Source organism: Mobula hypostoma, chromosome 5 (genome assembly GCF_963921235.1).
Source record: "Mobula hypostoma chromosome 5, sMobHyp1.1, whole genome shotgun sequence".
Taxonomy (NCBI): Eukaryota; Metazoa; Chordata; class Chondrichthyes; order Myliobatiformes; family Myliobatidae; genus Mobula; species Mobula hypostoma.
The window spans coordinates 17,374,805-17,396,703 of NC_086101.1; positions in this window are offsets into that span (position 1 = coordinate 17,374,805).

Sequence of the window (21,899 nt, forward strand, 5' to 3'; positions counted from 1 at the left end):
TAATTATGCTAAATCTCAAATTAATCAGATTTATAACCAAAATGATCGACTGATACTTGATCATGTGGGGATTAATCAAACCTTCTGTGATTTTTACTCTTCCTTATATCAATCAGAGTCTCCTCGAGATTCTAAATATATGAATGATTTTTTAGATAATTTAGACTTCCCTGAGATTTCACAGGATATGGCTTCTATGTTAGATATTCCTATTACCATGGATGAGATTAAGAATGTTATTTTCTCTATGAATTTGGGGAAAGCTCCTGGCCCTGATGGGTTTACCGTAGAATTTTATAAATGTTTTGCTCCTTCATTAATCCCTTGGCTCTGTAGGGTTTTTGAGGCTTCATTGAAACTTGGTAAACTTCCTGAATCTTTTAATAGAGCGTCAATTTCTTTAATATTAAAGAAGGATAAAGATCCTGCTCAATGTGCATCTTATAGACCAATATCTTTATTAAATGTTGATTCTAAAGTTTTTTCTAAGTTATTAGCAAATAGATTAGAAAAAGTACTTCCCTCTATTATTTCGGAAGACCAAACGGGTTTTATTAAAGGTCGTTACTCTTTTTATAATATTCGTACACTGTTAAATATCGTTTATACTCCCTCACAAAATGTTCCTGAGTGTGTTATCTCTTTAGATGCCGAGAAAGCTTTTGATAGAGTAGAATGGCCTTATTTCTTTAAGGTGCTTGAAAGGTTTAATTTTAGCTCGAAATTTATATCTTGGATTAAACTCTTATATTATTCTCCTGTGGCCTCGGTCTGTACTAACTCTTTAAGTTCACCTTTTTTCCCTCTTTTTCGAGGTACTCGACAAGGCTGTCCTCTTAGTCCCTTATTATTTGATATTGCATTAGAACCTCTTGCAATTGCCATTCGAGAATCTCCAAATATTACTGGGATAACTCGGGGCTTAAAGTCCCATAAATTATCACTCTATGCTGATGATTTACTTTTATATATTTCTAATCCTCAAAAATCCATCCCGGCTGTTTTAGAGTTATTAGCACAATTTGGTCTTTTTTCAGATTATAAATTAAATCTTAGTAAGAGTGAACTCTTTCCGATTAATAAACAACTTCCCTTATATTATAAATTTCCATTTAAATTGATTAATAATTATTTTTCATATCTTGGGATTAAAATTACTTGTAAATACAAAGATTTATTTAAGACTAACTTTTTACCATTAATAGACCATATTACTCAACTCTCATCTAAATGGCTTCCTTTATATTTAACTTTGATTGGTCGTATTAATGCAGTTAAGATTGTTTTTTTGCCAAAATTTTTATATATATCTCAGGCATTACCAATCTTTGTTCCAAAATCTTTTTTTGACAAAGTTGACTCTAAAATTTCTTCATTTATTTGGCAGAATAAAAACCCGAGACTGGGTAAAATACATTTACAGAAAGCTAAGAGAGATGGAGGCTTAGCATTACCTAACTTTAGATTTTATTATTGGGCAATTAATATTCGACATATGAAATTCAGGTTACTGGACCAGGATATACTATCCATTCCTAAATGGGTAGTATTGGAATTACAATCTGTTCAGGGTTTTACACTTGGCTCTATTTTAGGTTCCTCTCTTCCTTTTGATTGGAAATGCCTTAAACAGGTGTCTAACCCGATAGTTAAATATACCTTGCGTATTTGGTTTCAATTCAGAAAATTTTTTGATCTTAATCAATTTGGGTTAGCGATTCCTATTTTAGGTAACATATTTTTTCCTCCCTCTTTTACGGATCGTGCTTTTCAAACTTGGAAGACTAAGGGTATTTCACGGTTTTTGGATTTATTTTTAGATGGTACCCTTATGTCTTTTGAACAATTATCTAATAAATATAACTTATCAAGAATACATTTTTTTTAGATATCTACAAGTTAGAAATTTTCTAAGTACTATACTTTCTTCCTTTCCAATGCTTCCTCCTACATACATTTTAGATACTATAATCAACCTTAATCCATGTCAGAAAGGTGCATCGGCTATGATTTATAATATTATTATGAAACTTAGGAAAGCTCCATTTGATAAGATTAGGGTAGATTGGGAACAGGAATTGGGGTTTACCATTTCTGTGGATGACTGGGGGCAGATTTTACAATTAGTCAATACTTCCTCTATCTGTGCTAAACATTCCCTAATTCAATTTAAAGTTGTTCATAGAGCACATATGTCCAAAGATAAGTTAGCGCGCTTTTATTCTCATATTAATCCTTTTTGTGATAGATGTCTGGGGCAGATAGCCTCTTTAACTCATATGTTTTGGTCTTGCCCTACTTTGGAAACTTTTTGGAGAGACATTTTTAATATTATCTCCAAGGTATTGAATATAGATATCTCTCCTCACCCTATTACTGCTATCTTTGGACTACCTAAAATTTCCAGTAATCTCTCCCATTCAGCCCGTAGAATGATTGCATTTCTTACGTTAATGGCGAAAAGATGTATCTTACAACATTGGAAAGAGCTTAATGCTCCAACTACCTTTTCTTGGTTTTCTTTAGACGATATTATGCTTGAATCTGGAGAAAATTAGAAGCAATCTTTATGACTCTTCATTTAAATTTGAACAGACTTGGATATCTTTTATTCAATATTTTCATTTAATGTAATATATACCCTTCTTGTTTTTTTTACTGTTTTTAATGGAGGTCGGGATTGAGGACGTGATTTTAAGTTTAACTCTGTTTGGTTTCAAGTTAGCCCATTGCTTTGCTTTGCTTTTAGTTAGTTGCACGGTGGGTTTTTTTTTGGTTTTTTTTTCCCTTTTTCTCTATTGATATATATATAAAATTAGTATACTATTATGTTACCTTGGTATGTTATGTTTAAATTACATTGTTTGTAGTTTTTTTTGTATTAATATCTTCTGTAATTTCATTATATTCTAACAATGTATTAGTGTCTATATGGCTTACCTTTTTGTATACTTATTAATAAAAAGATTTAAAAAGGAAATCAGATCATCTTTTATTCACTCAGCTATTCATAGCAACAGAAATTTTGACCGGGGTGCCCAAACGTTTGCATGCCACTGTATATCTAGGGTGTCTAAGAATATTATACAATTCTGTATATTGGTTAAAATAGGAAGGTGGTTAGGTGTTCTTATGAAACAGAAATAAATGTATTTAACTTTGTATTAGCTCAGTAGCATGAAGTATTATTTGGCAACTGGAAAGACATAATACACAGTACTGTGCAAACATCTTAGGCACCCTGGTTAAAACTATGTGCCTAGCTATATATTTTTTAGTATTTTGCACGGGGAGAGGGTTATTTGAAGCCGATGTTCTTGCTGCATTTTGCGTGAGGAGAGGGCTGTTTGGGGGTTGATAATAGTGTTGCCATTCTCTCTTGTGCGGAGGTAGGGGTGGTGTTGTGTTTCTCTCTAAACTGGTTTCCCATGGCTTTTTTTGGTTTCATGGCTATCTGGAGAAGACAAATCTCAGAGTTGTATACTGCATGCATACGTTGATAATAAATAAACCTTTGCACCTTTAGACTTTTGCACAGTTCTGTACATTTGTGGGTTGGATCAGCAAAACCAGTCTGCAAAAGTTTCTTCTTGTCACTTGTACAAAGCACAGCGCAGAAACAGGCCTTTCAGCCCACAATGTGTATGCTAAATAAGATGCTAAATTAACCTTGAACAACACCCCTCTGAGGAGCACCAGACTATTATCTCCCACACCATCACCAACCTCACCAATTCTGGGGGTCTCCCATCCACTGCCACCGTCCTCATACTTCCCTGACCCCGTATATTCCGTTTCTACCTCCTATCCAAGATCCACAAACCTGACCGTCCAAGTAGATGCATTGTTTCTGCTTGCTTTTGCCCCACTGAACTTCGGTCTGTTTTATCCCCCTGGCTCAGTACCTTCTGCCCGACATGTATAACACATCACATGCTCTCAATCTTTGGGCTCCCTGGCCCGGAACGTCTCATTTTCACTATGGATGTCCATCCCCAATCAAGAGTGCCTTAAAGCTCACTCCTTCTACCTGGACAATTGACCCAGCATTTCCCATTCACCCCCACTGTCCTCCATCTGGCAGAACTGGTCCTCACCCTCACCAGTTTCTCCGTCAGCTGCTCTCACATCCTCCAAACCAAAGGTGTAGCCATGGGTATTCGCATGGGTCCCAGCTATGCCGCCTTTTCATCAGCTAAGTGGAACAGTCCATGTTCCAAACCAACACTGACATCAATCCCCAACTCCTCCTACGCTACATTAACGGCTGCTTCCTGTATCCATGCTGAGCTTGTCAATTTCATCAACTTTGCCTCCAGCTTCCTCTCTGTCCACAAATTTATCCGGTCCATTTCCTGCTCCTCTCTCCACTTCCTCGATTTCTTTGCCTCCATCTCTGAAGACTGTCTATCTGCCAATATCTTTTTATTAACCCACTGGCTGTCACAGCTGTCTGCACTGTACCTCTTCCCACCCTGTCACTCGTAAAGATGCCATCCCTTTTTCTCATTTCCTCCATCTCAGCCGCATCTGCTCTCAGGATGAGGCTTTTCATTCCGGAACAACTGAGATGTTGTCCACCTTCAAAGAAAGAATCTTCCCTTCCTCCACCATCAATGTTGCCCTCACCCTCTTCCATTTCCTGTACATCTGCACTCACCCCATTCTCCCACCACCGCAGCAGGGATAGGGTTCCACTTGACCTCACCTACCACCCTGCTAGCCTCCACATTGAGCACATAATTTTCTGTAACTTCTGCCATTTCCAATGGTACCCCACCACAAAGCTCATTCCCCCACCGCCCCCCCCCCACTTTCTGCTTCCTGCAGAGATTACTCCCTATACAACTCCACTCGTTCCTCTCAGTGATCTCGCTCCTGGCACTTATCCTTGCAAGCGGAACAAGGGAACAAGTACCACACCTGCCCCTGCATGTCCTCCCTCACTACCATTCAGTCCTTCCGGTGAGGTGACACCTCACCTGCGAGTCAAGTACTGTATCTGGTGCTCCCAGTGTGGCCTCCTGTATATTGCTGAGACCCAGCATAGAATAGGAGACCGCTTTGTCGAGCACCTTCCCTCCATACACCACGAATAGCGAGATTTGCCTGTGGCCACCCATTTCAATTCTGCTTCCCATTCCTTTCTGACATGTCAGTCCATGGCCTCTTCCGCTTCAACAATGAAGCCATACTCGGGTTGGAAAAGAAACATCTTCTATTCCGTCTGAGTAGCCTCCACCCTGATGACATGAATATTGATTTCTTGAACTTCCAGTAATTTCCCTCCCCATCCTTTCCTTCACCATTCCCCATTCCTGTTGTCTGCTTGCACCATTAAACCATTTCCCCATTCCAGGCACCCACCATTCTCTCTGTTTGAAAGAAAACTTGCCCCACACATGTCCTTTATACTTAAACACGTAATTCTGTGAATGCTGGAAATCGAGACAAACAAACAAAGAATTGGCGGGACTCAGGAGATCAGGCAGCATCTATGAGAAGGAATAAACAGTCGATGTTTCGGACTGAGACCTTTCATCAGGTTCTTACTTCATTTCCCTACCCCCATTCCAACCACCTACCTTCCCCCTCACCTGGCTTCACCTGTCAGCTGCCAGCTTGAACTACTTTTCCTCCCCATCTTCTTAATCTGGCTTCTTCCACCTCCCTTTCCCGATGAACAGTCTCAGCCTGAAACTGTTTACACCTCTTCATAGATGCTGCCTGCCCTGCTGAGTTGTTTCAGTATTTTGTTTGTGTTACTCTAAACTTTCCCCCGTCACCATAATCTAGATGAAGTGGCAGAATATCTGTGCACAGATCTAACACGGAGTAAAATGACCTTAACCAGGTAATCTCCGACTGATGGTCAAAAGTCAGTGTTGGTCAGCACACTACTGGCATTGTGTCCACCAACCACGGAGATGGCGGTTCAGCCCACAATTTGCAATCTGATCTGAAAGGTGCTGTCTCTACCAGTGCAGCCCATCGTCATTGCTGCCTTCCAAGAACAGCATCTCACCTGTGGAGATGCCACCAGGATTTGAGTGTTCTGGGTAAAATCGTCTTGAGGTGAGAGCGTTTCCGAGTGAGCTTCATTGCCACCGGTGGTGTTAGGCATGAAGAGCTCACTTTACCCACTGTCGCTTTTCCAGGTGGCAGCAGAGATCAGCCAGCCCTTCTCAAAGGTCAAGAAGATCACCATGGTGAGCAGTGGCAGTGGAGAGGTGGGTGCCTCCAAGATGAGCGGAGAGGTTCTTGATATCATGACCAGGCTTCCCGAGACCATCGAGAAACTCATTAGAGTCAACATCTCCCAGGTAAGAAGTTTTGGAGGGCTAGGAGCATAAGAGGTGGGGGTGAGGTTTACAAACTGTTCTCTACTGCTCTGGGACCGGGTGGGGCAGTGGGTCGCACACTGTCCTTCCCCCTCACCCCCGCCCCCCCCAATGAAGTTGTCGTGCATGTGTATGAGGAGCTAGTTTAAATTATGTATTTTAATAACAAGCCATTGTTATTATCCATTTCAATACTTCATTCACTGTTTCCTCTGCTAATTCCCACTGAAACTCTGAACAGGGTAAAGGAAAGATATGCCAGGATAATATTTCTTGGGATAGTACAGCCAGGTAACCTGTAACAGTCCTATTTAAAAGTTAAGAGTTGAACAACTATTATTTAAAAATCATTAAGCAGATCGGAAGAAGGGTGTTTTGGATTATCAGAAAGTGAGTGACCTTGCAGAAGTTTCTTGACCCAGGGTGGTGGAAACGTGAAGCATGATACCGTAAGGTGTGAATCGAACGATTGCTGAAGGTACTCATTTAGCACAGAAAAGAAAGAGAGAGAAAGTCAAAGTCAGTTTCTTATCAAAGTATGTATATCTCACCATATACCACTAACATTATCTTGTAAACATTTACTGAGAAATAAGGAAAATGCAATAGAATGAATAAAAATCTTACATTAATCCTAGCAGACAGCCAATGTGCAAAAGTAGACAAATTGTGAAATTAAAAGTGTCTGCAGAATGTATAGTTTTTTATGAACCAGTATTAATAGATATAGTACGGTTAAATAACTGAATATCCAAGATTTCATGTTACATCAGATGGATAGGAAGGTCTGCAGAGGGGATGCTGTTCTCTGCAGGTAAAGAATGGCATCAAATTAGTAGAAAGTTGTGACATAGGATCGGAAGATGTTGAATGCTTGTGGGTTGAGTTAAGAAACTGCAAGGGTAAAAGGACCCTGATGGCAGTGATATACAGGCCTCCCAACAGTATCTGGCATGTGGCATAGAAAAGGCATGTCAAAAGAGCAATGTTATGATAGTCAAGGCAGATTTTAACATGCAGGTCGATTGGGAAAATCAGGTTGGTAATTGATCTCAAGAGAGTGAGTTTGTTGAATGAATACAAGATGGCCTTTTAGAGCAGTTTGTCGTTGAGCCTAGTAGGACATAAGCCTTGCATGGGGTACCTTATCAAATGCCTTGCTGAAATCCATATACACTAAATGCTGCTGGTCACCCTACAGAGGTTGATAGTAACTTCATGATAGGGCATGGCTATAGTGAATGTTCGCTTTCTTTCTCCCCAAGTTTGGGGAGTCTGTAACTTCAAGGTCACAGTGTTAAGGAGAGAGGGGAAAAGTTTTAAAACTGACTATTTTCACACAAAGGGTGTTAGGACAGCCATAGCAAGTGGTGGAGAGGAGTACACTTACCCTGTTTAAAGGATACCTCGACGGTATATGGGAAGGAATGGTTCAGATGGATATGAACTAAACGCGAGTACTTCAGACCAGCTAACTTAGAGATCTTGGTTCGCATAGTCGAGTTTGTCCTGAGGGTCTGTTTTCATGCTTTATAAATCTGAGACGCTTTGACACGAGTGAGTTGGAACAGCTGTGTCTAAATTTCTTAACCAAATTCACTCTGCGGAGGCCCGCTGTTCATTGTCAGACTCGGTCCCGGAACCGCTTACCATGGGGAAACACATTCTGCATGCCCAGCAGTCACCAAGGACCTTGCAACTGTCCACCCATTGGCGTTAAGACCTTGCAGTTCCACATCTGTGCAACATCTCCTCCTTATATCACTGGGTGCGTAGGGATAGTTTTGGAGGCATTCCCTTCAAGACTAGAAACAGTAGACGATAAGACAAAGGAGCAGAATTAGGCCATTCATTATGGCTGATCCCGGATCCCACTGAACTCTATACACCTGCCTTCTTTCCATAACTTTGATGCCCTGAACGAACAGGAAACTATGAATTTTCACTTCAAATATACCCACGGTCTTGGCCTCTACCGCAGTCAATGGCAGAACATTCTACAGATTCACTGCCCTCTGGGTAAAAAAAAATCCCCCTTACGTCTGTCCTATAGGGTGGCCGATCAAATTTGAGGTTGTGATCGCTAGTTCTGGATAACCCCATCATAGGCAACATCCTCTCCACATCCACCCTATCTAGTCCTTTCAACATTCAGTAGGTTTCATTGAGAATCCCATGCATTCTTCTAAATTCCAGTGAGCACAGGCCCAAAGCTACCAAACACTCCTCATACTTAACCCCTTCATTTCCAGAATCGTCCTTGTGAACCCTCCCTGGACTCTCTCCAACAATAACACATCCTTTCTGAGATATGGGGCCCAATACTCCAACTGCAGCCTGGCCAGTGTCATATAAAGCTTTATGTATTATCTCTTTGTTTTTATGTTCTATTTCCCTTGAAATGAATGCCAACATTGTATTTGCCTCCTTTACCACAGACTCAATCTGTAAATGAACTTTCTGGGGGTGTTGCATGAGGACTCCTAAGTTCCTTTACACCTCTGATGTTTGAATTTTCTCTCTATTTAGATAATAGTCTGCACTTTTGTTCCTTTTACCAAAATGCATTATCATACATTTCACAATACTGTATTGCAACTGCCTCCTTTTTTCCCATTCTTCCAATTTGTCTAGTCTGTCTGCAATTGCATTGCTTCTGCAGTAATAGCTACCCCTCCACCTATCATCGTATCATCCGCAAACTTTGCCACAAAGCCCTAAGGTGGCATGGTAGCTTAGTGGTTGGCATAATGCTGGCATAAGTACCAGTGACCCAGGCTCAATTTCAGTCATTGTCTGTAAGGAGTTTGTATGCTCACACCATGACCCCACAGCTTTCCTCCGTGTGCTCTAGTTTAGTTCCACAGTCAAAGGCCTACTGGTCGGAGGGTTAACTGGTCATTGTAAATTGTCCCGTGGTTAGGCTTGGGTTAAATTGTCGTATCACCATCAATCAATCAGTCAATAAAGGATTAAATACATAAACAAACAAACAGTTGGATAACTAAATAAATAACTGAATTTATATATATTATACATAATAATATATGTATCTAATTACTCCATTTTGAGTAGTGTTGGGAGGAACAGCCCATATTGGGGAAGAAACAACGCTTCTGCCTCTGGCACTGAGTTTGGCTCTGTGACTCAGAAAGGTAGGGAATTGAAGAGGATGGCAGCAGTAGCAGGGATCTCCTTAGTTGGAGAACAGATAGGCGATTTTGTGGATGTGAAAAGCAAACACAGATGGTAGTTTTCCCCTCGGGTGCCAGGGTCCAAGATGTTTCTGAATGCATCCACAATATTCTGAAATGGGAGGGTGAGCAGCCAGAAGCTGTGGTCCATATTAGTAGCAACAACACAGGCAGAAAAATGGAGGAGGTCCTGAAAACAGAATGCACAGAGTTAGGAAGGAAGCTGAGAAGCAGGACCTCGGGTGTAGTAATCTCGGGATTGCCGCCTGTGCCATGCGACTGTGAGGATAGGAATAGAAAGGGGTGCATATAAATGCTTGGCTGAAGAATTGGAGCAGGGAGCGGAGATTCAGTTTTTGGACTACTGGGACCACTTCTGGGGCAGGTGGGACTTGTACAAAAGAGACAGGTTGTACTTGAATCCAAGGGGGTGGGGGCAACATCCTTGTGGGCTAGTTTGCTGGAGCTGTTGAGAGTGGTTTATACTAATACAGCAGGGGGATGGGAACCAGTATTATAGAGCTGAGGATAAGCCAGGAGGTTTACAAGTAGATGATGTAATATGTAATATGAATGTATTACATGAATGACAAGCCAATGATCGGATACAACTGCAGATAGAGCAAAGAAGCAAGTTGTACCACAGAGCCAAAATTCATAAGGGCGAAGCACTGAAAGTGCTGTATTTAAATGCACATAGCATTCGGAATAAGGTGGATGACCTGATGGAGCAATGAGAGATTGGTTGATATGACGCTGTGGACATCACTGAGTCGTGGCTAAAAGTAGGCCATAGTTGGGAGCTTAACATCAAAGGATATACTTTATATTGAAAGGACAGGCAGGAAGGCATAAGCGGTGGTGTGGCTCTGGTGGTAAGAGATAGAATTACTCTTTAGAAAGAGGTCAGAGAATGTTCAATCTTTGTGGGTGAAGTTAAGAAATTGCAAGTGTAAAAATAAACTATTATGGGAATCAAATGTAGGCCTCCCAATAGAAGCCAAACTGTATGGTTCAGATTGTGAATTGAGCTGAAAAGGGAAGATAATATAGGTAATGACACAATTGCAATGGGAGACTTCAATATGCAATGGGATTGAGAAAATCAAATTGGTGTCGGATCACAAAAGAGGGATTCTGTTGAGTGCCAATGAGATGGCTTTTTAGAACAGCTTGTGCTTAAGCCTACTCAGGGAAAGGCAGTCTTAGCTCAGGTGTTGTGGAATAACCTAGAGTTTATTAGGGAACGTAATGGAAAGGAACCCTGAGTAGGTAGTGACCATAAGACCATAAGACAAAGGAGCAGAAGTCGGCCATTCAGCCCATCGAGTCTGTTCCACCATTATATCATGAGCTGATCTATTCTCCAATTTAGTCCCACTCCCCCACCTTCTCACCATAACCTTTGATGCCCTGGCTACTCAGATACCTATCAATCTCTGCCTTAAATACACCCAATGACTTGGCCTCCACTGCTGCCTGTGGCAACAAATTCCATAGATTCACCACCCTCTGACTGAAAAAATTTCTTCGCATTTCCGTTCTGAATGGGCGCCCTTCAATCCTTAAGTCATGCCCTCTCGTACTAGACTCCCCCATCATGGGAAACAACTTTGCCACATCCACTCTGTCCATGCCTTTCAAAATTCGAAATGTTTCTATGAGGTCTCCCATCATTCTTCTAAACTCCAAGGAATACAGTCCAAGAGCGGACAAACTTTCCTCATATGTTAACCCTCTCATTCCCGGAATCATTCTAGTGAATCTTCTCTGTACCCTCTCCAACGTCAGCACATCCTTTCTTAAATAAGGAGACCAAAACTGCCCACAGTACTCCAAGTGAGGTCTCACCAGCGCCTTATAGAGCCTCAACATCACATCCCTGCTCCTATTCTCTATTCCTCTAGAAATGAATGCCAACATTGCATTCGCCTTCTTCACTACTGACTCAACCTGGAGGTTTACTTTAAGGGTATCCTGTACGAGGACTCCCAAGTCCCGTTGCATCTCAGAACTTTGAATTCTTTCCCCATTTAAATAATAGTCTGCCCATTTATTTTTTTCTGCCAAAGTGCATAACCATACACTTTCCAACATTGTACTTCATTTGCCACTTCTCTGCCCATTTTTCCAATCTATCCAAGTCTCTCTTCAGACTCTCCGTTTCCTCAGCACTACCGGCCCCTCCACCTATCTTCGTATCATCAGCAAACTTAGCCACAAAGCCATCTATTCCATATTCCAAATCGTTGATGTACAATGTAAAAAGAAGCGGCCCCAACACGGACCCCTGTGGAACACCACTGGTAACCGGCAGCCAACCAGAATAGGATCCCTTTATTCCCACTCTCTGTTTCCTGCCAATCAGCCAACGCTCTATCCACATATGTAACTTTCCCGTAATTCCATGGGCTCTTATCTTGTTAAGTAGCCTCATGTGTGGCACCTTATCAAAGGTCTTCTGAAAATCCAAATATACAACATCCACTGCATCTCCCTTGTCTAGCCTACTGGTAATTTCCTCAAAAAATTGTAATAGGTTTGTCAGGCAGGATTTTCCTTTAAGAAATCCATGCTGAGTTCTGCCTATCTTGTCATATGCCTCCAGGTACTCTGTAACCTCATCCTTGACAATCGACTGCAACAAGTTCCCAACCACCGATGTCAAGCTAACAGGTCTATAATTTCCTTTTTGCTTCCTTGCCCCCTTCTTAAATAGCGGAGTGACGTTTGCAATCTTCCAGTCTTCCAGAACCATGCCAGAATCTATCGACTTGTGAAAGATCATCGCTAATGCCTCCGCAATCTCCACAGCTACTTCCTGCAGAACACGAGGGTGCATTCCATCTGGTCCCAGAGATTTATCTACCTTTAGACTATTCAACTTCCTGAGTACTTTCCCTGTCATAATTGTGACTGCTCACACTTCTCTTCCCTGCCACCCTTGAGTGTCCGGTATACTGCTGATGTCTTCCTCAGTGAAGACTGATGCAAAATACTCGTTCAGTTCCTCTGCCATCTCCTTATCTCCCATTACAATTTCTCCAGCATCATTTTCTATCGGTCCTATATCTACTCTCACCTGTCTTTTACTCTTTATATACTTGAAAAAGCTTTTAGTATCCTCTTTGATATTATTTGCTAGCTTCCTTTCATAGTTAATCTTTTCCCTCTTAATGACATTCTTGGTTTCCTTTTGTAAGGATTTAAAAACTTCCCAATCCTCTGTCTTCCCACTAATTTTTGCTTCCTTGTATGCCCTCTCCTTTGCTTTAACTTTGGCTTTGACTTCTCTTGTCAACCACGGTTGCATCCTTTTTCCACTCGAAAATTTCTTCTTTTTTGGAATATACCTGTCTTGCACCTTCCTCATTTCTCGCATAAACTCCAGCCTCTGCTGCTCTGCTGCCTTTCCCGCCAGTGTCCCTTTCCAGTCAACTTTGGCCAGTTCCTCTCTCATGTCACTGTGATTTCCTTTACTGCACTGAAATACCGACACATCAGATTTCGGCTTCTCTTTTTCTAATTTCACAGTGAACTCAATCATGTTATGATCACTGCCTCCTAAGGGTTCCTTCACTTCAATCTCTCTAATCACCTCCGGGTCATTACACAATACCCAATCCAGTACAGCCAATCCCCTAGTGGGTTCAACAACAAGCTGTTCTAAAAAGCCAATCCTACAAGCCAATGCTACAAATTCTCTCTCTTGAGATCCAGTGCCGACCTGATTTTCCCAATCCACTCGCATGTTAAAATCCCCCACAATTATCATAACACTGCCCTTCTGACAAGCCTTTTCTATTTGCAGTTGTAATTTGTAGTCCGCATCCTTGCAGCTGTTTGGAGGCCTATAAATAACTGTCATCAGGGTCTTTTTACCCCTGCTATTTCTTAGCTCAACCCATAAAGATTCTGCACCTTCTGATCCTATATCACCTCTTTCTAATGAGTTAATATCATTTCTTACCAATAAAGCCACGCTTCCCTCTCTGCCTGCCTTCCTATCCTTCCGATACACCGTGTATCCTTGGACGTTCAGCTCCCAGAGACGTGCATCCTTTAGCCAGGTCTCAGTGACAGCCACAATATCATACCTGCCAATCTGTAGCTGTACAACAAGGTCATCCACCTTACTCCTTATGCTGCATGCATTTAAGTATAACACCTTAAGACCAGCATTTGAAACTCTTCTATCGGTCCTATATCTACTCTCACCTCTCACCTAAAGATGAAGCCACACTCAGGTTGGAGGAACAACACCTTATATTCCGTCTGGGTAGACTCCAACCTGATGGCATGAACATCAACTTCTCTAACTTCTGCTAGGCCCCACCTCCCCCTCGTAGCCCATCTGTTTCTTATTTTTATACACACATTCTTTCTCTCACTCTCCTTTTTCTCCCTCTGTCCCTCTGAATATACCTCTTGCCCATCCTCTGGTTCCCCCCCCCACCACCGTCTTTCTTCCCGGACCTCCTGTCCCATGATCCTTTCATATCCCCGTTTGCCTATCACCTGTTCAGCTCTTGACTCCATCCCTCCCCCTCCTGTCTTCTCCTATCATTTTGGATCTCCCCCTCCCCCTCCAACTTTCAAATCCCTTACTCACTCTTCCTTCAGTTAGTCTTGACGAAGGGTCTCGGCCTGAAACATCGACTGCACCTCTTCCTACAGATGCTGCTTGGCCTGCTGCGTTCACCAACAACTTTGATGTGTGTTGCTTGAATTTCCAGCATCTGCAGAATTCCTGTTGTATGATACTCTTCGCTTTGATTTCACTGCAACTTTATTGCACTGCAACTCATCCCATTGGCTACAAATTTGCCCCTTCACCTGCCTGTCTTTCCTGACATCTTTACTGCTCAGTATCTTAGACTTTTTTCTGTTTTCCCCTTCCTCCACTCTGTCATTCCGGTTCCCATCCCCCTGCCAAATTAGTTTGTTGTTGTTCGTCCTTCGCAATCGAAGATGACAATGGCTTCAAAGTCAAATGGGAGATTGGTGGCTGTGGGTCCGGAGGTGACTGATGAGGCCAATCCGGGCCCTGAAGGCTTGTCCACATGTGGGACACAAGTGGGTGGGTGCTGTCGTGGCAGTGGATGTTGATCGGGCCTCGCGCACAGCACGCTTTCGTTGTGCCTCGATGATGCGCCTGACTTCAGCTGCACGGGCTCCTGTGGTGATCTTGCTGCGCTAAGCTGGACGGTCGAGGGCAAGCGTCTCCCACATGTTGATGTCGACACCCAGGCCTTCGAGGGACACTTTGAAGCAGCCTTTGTAACGTTTCTTCTGCCCCCCGACTGAGCGCTTGCCCTGACACAGTTCTCCGTACAGCAGCTGCTTAGGCAATCGGCTGTCTGGCATTCTGACCACATGTCCAGCCCACCCGGCTTGGGCTTTCAGCAGGAGGGTGTAGACGCTGCAGAGCCCAGCTCGTTCCAGGATTTCCGTGTCGGGGACTTTGTCCTGCCACCTGATGTGGAGGAGTCTGCGGAGACAGCTCAGGTGAAAGTGGTTGAGCTGTTTGGCGTGTCTGCTGTAGACAGTCCAGGTCTCGCTGGCGTAAAGGAGGGTGGTAAGGACCACTGCACAGTAGACCTTCAGCTTGGTGGTAAGGCTGAGTCCTCTCCGCTCCCAGACGTTCTCACGGAGTCTCCCAAAGGCAGCGCTGGCTTTGGCAATCCTGTTGTTGACCTCAGCGTCTATGTTCACTGCGCGAGAGAGTATGCTGCCCAGGTAGATGAAGTTTTCAACTGCCTGGAGGTTCTGGCCCTTCACCGTGATGCGCGGCTCCTGGTATGGCTTTCTTGGGGCAGGCTGGTACATAACTTCGGTCTTTTTGGTGCTGATAGTGAGACCGAAGTTGTCGCAGGCTTGTGAGAAGCAGTCCATTTCACGCTGCCTCTCCTGCTCTGCGCTGGCGTTGAGTGCGCAGTCATCAGCAAACAAGAAGTCTCTGATGACAGTCTCTTGCACCTTTGTAACTGCCTGCAGGCACCTAAGGTTGAACAATCTGCCATCAGTCCTGTACCTGACGTGGATTCCTTCTTCGTAGTTACGGAAGGCATCTGTCAGCATGGCAGAGAATACCATACTGAACAGAGTCGGGGCAAGACCTTGTTTGACGCCATTTGTCACTAGGAAGGCCTCCGACTCGTCGCCGTCATCCAGAACTTTCACCATCATACCGTCATGGAACTGATCCGAGACATCCCGTACCCTGGCACCTGGGAGGCAACACACCATGCGGGTATCTCTATCAGGCTCACAGAATCTCCTGTCCGTTCCCCTGACTATGGAATCCCCTACGTCTACCGTATTTCTCTTCTCCCTCCTTCTCTCCTGCACAATAGCGCCAGTGATCATAATATGATTGAATTCACACTACAATCTGAGAGGGAGAAGCACAAATCACATGTATCAGTATTGCAATGCAGTAAATGAGCATGAGAGAGGAGATTGCCCGGGTGGATTGGAGGGGGGGCACTGATGGGGATGACGGCAGAACAGAGGTGGCTGAAGTTTCTGGGAATAGTTCACAAAGTGCAGGATAGATATGCCCCACAGAAGAAGTAGTTCTCAAATGGCAGTTCGAGGCAATCGTGCTGACAAACAAGTTAAGGACTGCATGAAAGCCAATGAAACAGCATATAATATAGCAAAAGCAACTGAGAAGTTGGATGATTGAGAAAAGGGATAAAGTATGAAGGAAGACTAACTAATATTATAAAAGATGAAAAAATGCTTTTTTTCTCATACAGTATATAAGGAGTAAAAGAAAGCCGAGAGTGAATATTGGATTGCTGGAATATAATGATGAAGAGGTAGTAATGGGGACAAAGAAGTGGCAGAAAAACTTCATAAGTATTTTACATCAGTTGTCGCTGTAGAGGACACTGGCAGAATGCCAGAAATGTGGGAGAGTCTGGGGGCAGAAATCAGTGTCATTGCTATTAGTAAGGAGAAGGTGTTTGGGAAGCTGAAAAGTCTAATGGTAGATAAGTCACATGGACCAGAGGAACTGTATCCCAGGGCTCTAAAAGAGGTAGTTGAAGAGATTGTGGAGGTAACAAACTTTCAAGAATCATTAGATTCTGGAATTGTTCCTGAAGACTGGAAAACTGGAAATGCCACTCCACTCTTTCAGAATGGAGGAAGACAGAAGAATGGAAATTATAGGTCATTTAGCCTGACTCAGTGGTTGGAAAGATGTTGGAGTCTATTTTTAAAGATGATGTTTTGGGATACTTGTAGGCACATGATAAAATAGGCCAAAGTCAGCATAGTTTTCTGAAGAGGAAATCTTGCAGGACAAATCTATTGGAATGTTTTAAGGAAATAACAGGCAGGATAGACAAAGGAGAGTCAGTTGATACTGTTTATTTGGAATTCCAGAAGGTCTTTAACAATGTGCCGCACATGATCCTCCTTAACAAAATAAGAGTCCATGATATTACAGGAAAGGTATGAGCATGAATAGAAGATTGTCTGACTGGCAGGAGACAAACAGTGGGAATAAAGCAGATCTTTTCTGGATGACTGCCGGTGACATTTGGGATGCGGCAGGGGTCAACGCTGGGATGGCTTCTTCTCATGTTGTATGTCAATAATTTGGATGAAGGAATTAACTGCATTGTGGCCAAGTTTGTCAATGTTTCAAAGGCAGGTGGAGGGGCAGCTAGTGTTGAGGAAGCAAGGTGTCTGTAGAAGGATGAGAGCGATTGGGGAATGAGAAAAGATGTGGAAGATTGAATATAATATTGGGAAGTGCATGTTAATGCACCTTGGCAGAAGGAATAAAGATATGGACTATTTTCTAAATGGGGAAAAAATTCAAAAATCAGAGGTGCAGAAAGCCTTGCAGGATCCCCCAACAGTTAACTTGCATGTTGTGTCGGTGGTAAGGAAGGAAAAGGCAAGGTGACCATTCATTTTGAGAGGACTGGATTACCGGAGTAAGGATGTAATGCTGAAACTTTATTGGCATTGGTCAGACTGCATTTGATGTATTGTGAGCAGAGTTGGGCCCCTTATCTGAAGAAAGATGTGCTGGCATTAGTGAGGGTTCAGAGGATGTTCACTGGAATGATAGGTTAACTGATGACGAGCGTTTGATTGCTCTGGACGTGTACTCACTGGAGTTCAAAAGAATGAGGGGAGATCTCATTGAAACCTATCGAATGTTGAAAGGTCTGGATAGAGTAGATGTGAACAGGATGTTTCCTAAAAGTGGGTGGGTTGAGTCGTGGACCAGACTCAGAAATGAAGGACGTTTATTTAGAAGAGAGATGAGGATGAATATCTTCAGCAGGAGAGTGGAGGTCAAGTTATAGGGTATACTTAAAGTTCTTGATTAATCAGGGAGTCAAAAAGTACAGGGAAAAGAAGAATAACAGGGTTGAGAGGGATAATAAATCAGCTATAATGGATTGGTAGATCAAATTCAATAGGCTAAATAGCCTAATTCTGCTTCTAGGTCATATGGTCTTATGATAAGAAATTTACTTGGAACTCTTCCGCAGGTTTAGCTTTTCCGTTCAAGTCACAAGGAAGGGTAGTGTGGTAATGGTGACTCATTGTCCGTCTTCCTTCTCTTATTCCAATACTCCCGTTTGCCAGTCTCCAACAACCTGCTCTCCCAGGGTTGTTCTGTGCATCTGTGCCTTGCACAGACCTACCGAATATGAAATGGGTTACACACTCACTACAAGTTGTTGGTGAGACTACGCTTGGAGTACAGTGTGCAATTCTGGTCGCCCGGCTGTAAAACTGATTACTTTAATCTGTGAAGATTTACAAGGATACCACGGGACTGGAGGATTTGAGTTATTGGAAGAGGCTGGGTACTTCACGGCTTCCGCACCCTCCCTCAACTTAGGAGAGTGACCTATCAAACATGAGGAATAAAGATCAGATGGATCATCACAGTCCTTCTCCCCAGGATAGAGAAGTGTAAATTAGAGAGTAGAGTTTTAAGAAGAAATGGGAAAGATGAAATGATAGTGGCTACTACCTAGCTGATCAAAATACCCCTGTAATTTTTTGGTAATTTTCTTCACAATCTGCAGTAGCATCTACTATTATATCATATGCAGAAGTGTTACCAACATTTTATACATTGTGATGCAAATTGTTGACAGAAATGAAGGAAAATTGTGACCCACAGCCAATTGTGGTACACCGCAGGCCTGCAGTTTGATAAACAACCTTCCACCGTAACACTTTGCTCGCTACCCTCAAGCCAATTCTGTATGCACATAGCTAGCTCTCACTGAATCACATGCAATTGGACCTTCGAGACAGCCTTTCACACACGATGTTTTTGAAAGCCATGCTTAAGTCGGTATAGACAAATCCCACTCCCCTGTCCTCACCAATCTTCTTGATTACCTCGTCAAAGAATTCTTAATAGATGTGTGAGACATGACTTCCCTTGCATAGAGCCAGATCAGTCCTTGTCTGTCCAACTGCTGAAATACTCTGTTGCTTCGAAACCTCTCCACAACTGATAACAGGGTTGCCAGCCTGTAGTTTATGGCTTCTATCTGTAACTGTTCTTAAATAACAATACAACAACTTGCCATCCACCGATCTCTGGAGATTCATCTGCGGTTGACGATAATGCAAATACTTCTGCAAGGGCCTCTGCAATTTCTTCTCTGGATTCCCAGAAAAGTCCAAGCATTCATTTAGTCATATTCTGCATATCCATACATTGTTCGGGATACCATAACACATTTTGGCTCATTTTATTAGCTTCTACAATCTTCTCCACAGTAAAATCTTTAGGGAAATATTCATTAAAATTCTCACCCATTCTCTTCTGGCTGTACAGGTGGACAGCCATGTTGATCATCAAGGGACCTCTTCTCCACACTCCTCACTGCCAATGCATCCAGTATTTGTTGCTCCCGTTTATACACAGGACAGAATAGATCATTAAAATCTATCTATCTATCTAACTGTCTATTTATATCTGTATTTATTTATTCTTTTGATTATTTGCTTGTTTATTTATTTATTATTTTGTATCTCTCTCTTTCGCTCTTTTCCATCCCTCCCCCTCTCCTTCTCGCTCTCTGCTTCTCTCTCTTCTCTTTCTTTTCTCCCCTTTTCTCCACTTTTCTCTCCCCCTCTTTTCCCTCCCTTCCCACCCTTCCCCACTTCTCTCTCCACCCTCCCCCTCTCTCTTTTCCTTCTCTCTCTCTCCTTCTCACTCTCTCCTTCTCGCTCTCTCTTCTCATCTCCCTTCTCTCTCTCTCCTTCTCTCCTTTTCTCTCTTCTCTCTCTCCTCTCTCTCCTTCTCTCTGCTCTTTCTTTTCTCTCTTCTGTCTCCTTCTCTCTTTTCTCTCTCTCCTTCTCTCTCTACTCTCTCCTTTTTCTCTCTCCTCCTCTCTTTCCTCTCTCTTCTCTCTCCTACTTACTCTCTCTTTTCTCTCTCCTTCTCAGTTTTCTCTTGCCTTCCTTCTCTTCTCGCTCACGTTCTCTCTCCTCTCTCTCTTCCCCCCCTTGCCTTCTCTCTCTCTCCTTCTCTTTCTCTCTTTCTCCTCTATCCTTCTCCTCACTCCTTCCCTCTCTCTTCTCCCTCTCTCCTTCTCTCTCTCCTTTTCTCTCTCTCCTTCTACCACTCACCTACCCCTCTCTCTCTTCTCTCTCTCTTTTCTCTCTCCTTCTCTCTCTAGTTCTTTTCTCTCTCCCTGTCTCTATCTCCTTCTGTCTCTCCCTCTTCCCCTCCCTATCCCTCTCCCACCCCCTCCCTCCCATCCCTCTCTCTCCCTCCCCTTCTCTTTTCTTTTTCAATATTTTTATTGATATTATATAAATTACATGAATACAAACACAAAATTCATAAGGATGCAAGTAAATAATATGAATTACATTATATTTAAATCACAATAATACGATCACAGTATCACATATTCCAAATCAATCATGTATAAAAAAAGATAGAATTCTGAAATGAAATAGAATAAAATAATTGTATTTTATTAAAAAATCGACCCCCACTACCAAAATGAGCTGGTTGGTAAAAAATGAAGAAAAAAGAAAAATACCTTACCATATGATATTATAAAAATAATGGCTCAGATCCATACTTTAATGACAGTTCAAAGATTGTGAAAATAATTCAGAAACGGTCCCAATAACATTAGAAAATCATGTTTAGAATCTGAAATCGAACAATGAAACTTCTCTGGATTAAGGCACAACATAACCCTCCCTTTCTCTCTCCCCCTCTCTCTCCCCCCCCCTCTCTCTCTCTCACTCACACACACACACACAGACACATAGGATTTACAGGAATTGTTTCCTGTGCCTTAAGATCGTTATCTGTTAAAAAAACAGAACATCGAGCTCATCAAGCTCATTCCTAAAGCTAGTGAGAAAAGATTGTAGGAGTTTATAGAATCCTGACCAAGTAAAGTATCATTGCATGCATTGGTTGTTTTGTTAAATTTTAATAAATATATTTTAACTTAAATCACGAATGTTTTAGTTCTGAAGCTGACGACACAATCCACTGCGATCTGCTGAAAGTAGCTGTGTTGTTTGATTATGGCTGTGATCAATACTGTTGTCCTACTCATAGACTACTGACGACGGAGATCTATCTGAGCGTGAATTGTAGTTTCTGATATTCAAAGTAAATTCATTATCAAAGTACGTATACAGTATGTCACCATATACAAGTTTGAAATTCAATTTCTTGCTGGTACTCACAGTAGAACAAAGGAATACAATGGAATCAACGAAAATCTACACACCACAACAGATAAAGAACTAATGTGCAAACGAAGCCAAATACGAAACTATTATAATAAATAATTAAGACCATAAGACCATAAGACAAAGGAGCAGAAGTCGGCCACTCGGCCCATTGAGTCCGCTCCGCCACCCCATCATGAGCTGATCCATTCTCCCATTTAGTCCCACTCCCCTGCCTTCTCACCATAACCTTTGATGCCCTGGCTACTTAGAGACCTATCAATCTCTGCCTTAAATACACCCAATGACTTGGCCTCCACTGCCGCACGAGGCAAAAAATTCCATAGCTCCACCACCCTCTGACTAAAAAAATTTCTTCGCATTTCTGTTCTGAAAGGGCGCCCTTCAATCCTGAAGTAATGCTCTCTCGTACTAGACTTCCCCACCATGGGAAACAACCTTGCCACATCCACTCTGCCCATGCCTTTCAACATTCAAAATGTTTCTATAAGGTCTCCCCTCATTCTTCTAAACTCCAAGGAATACAGCCCAAGAGTGGACAATATTTCCTCATATGTTAACCCTCTCATTCCCGGAATCATTCCAGTGAATCTTCTCTCTACCCTCTCCAATGTCAGCACATCCTTCCTTAAAT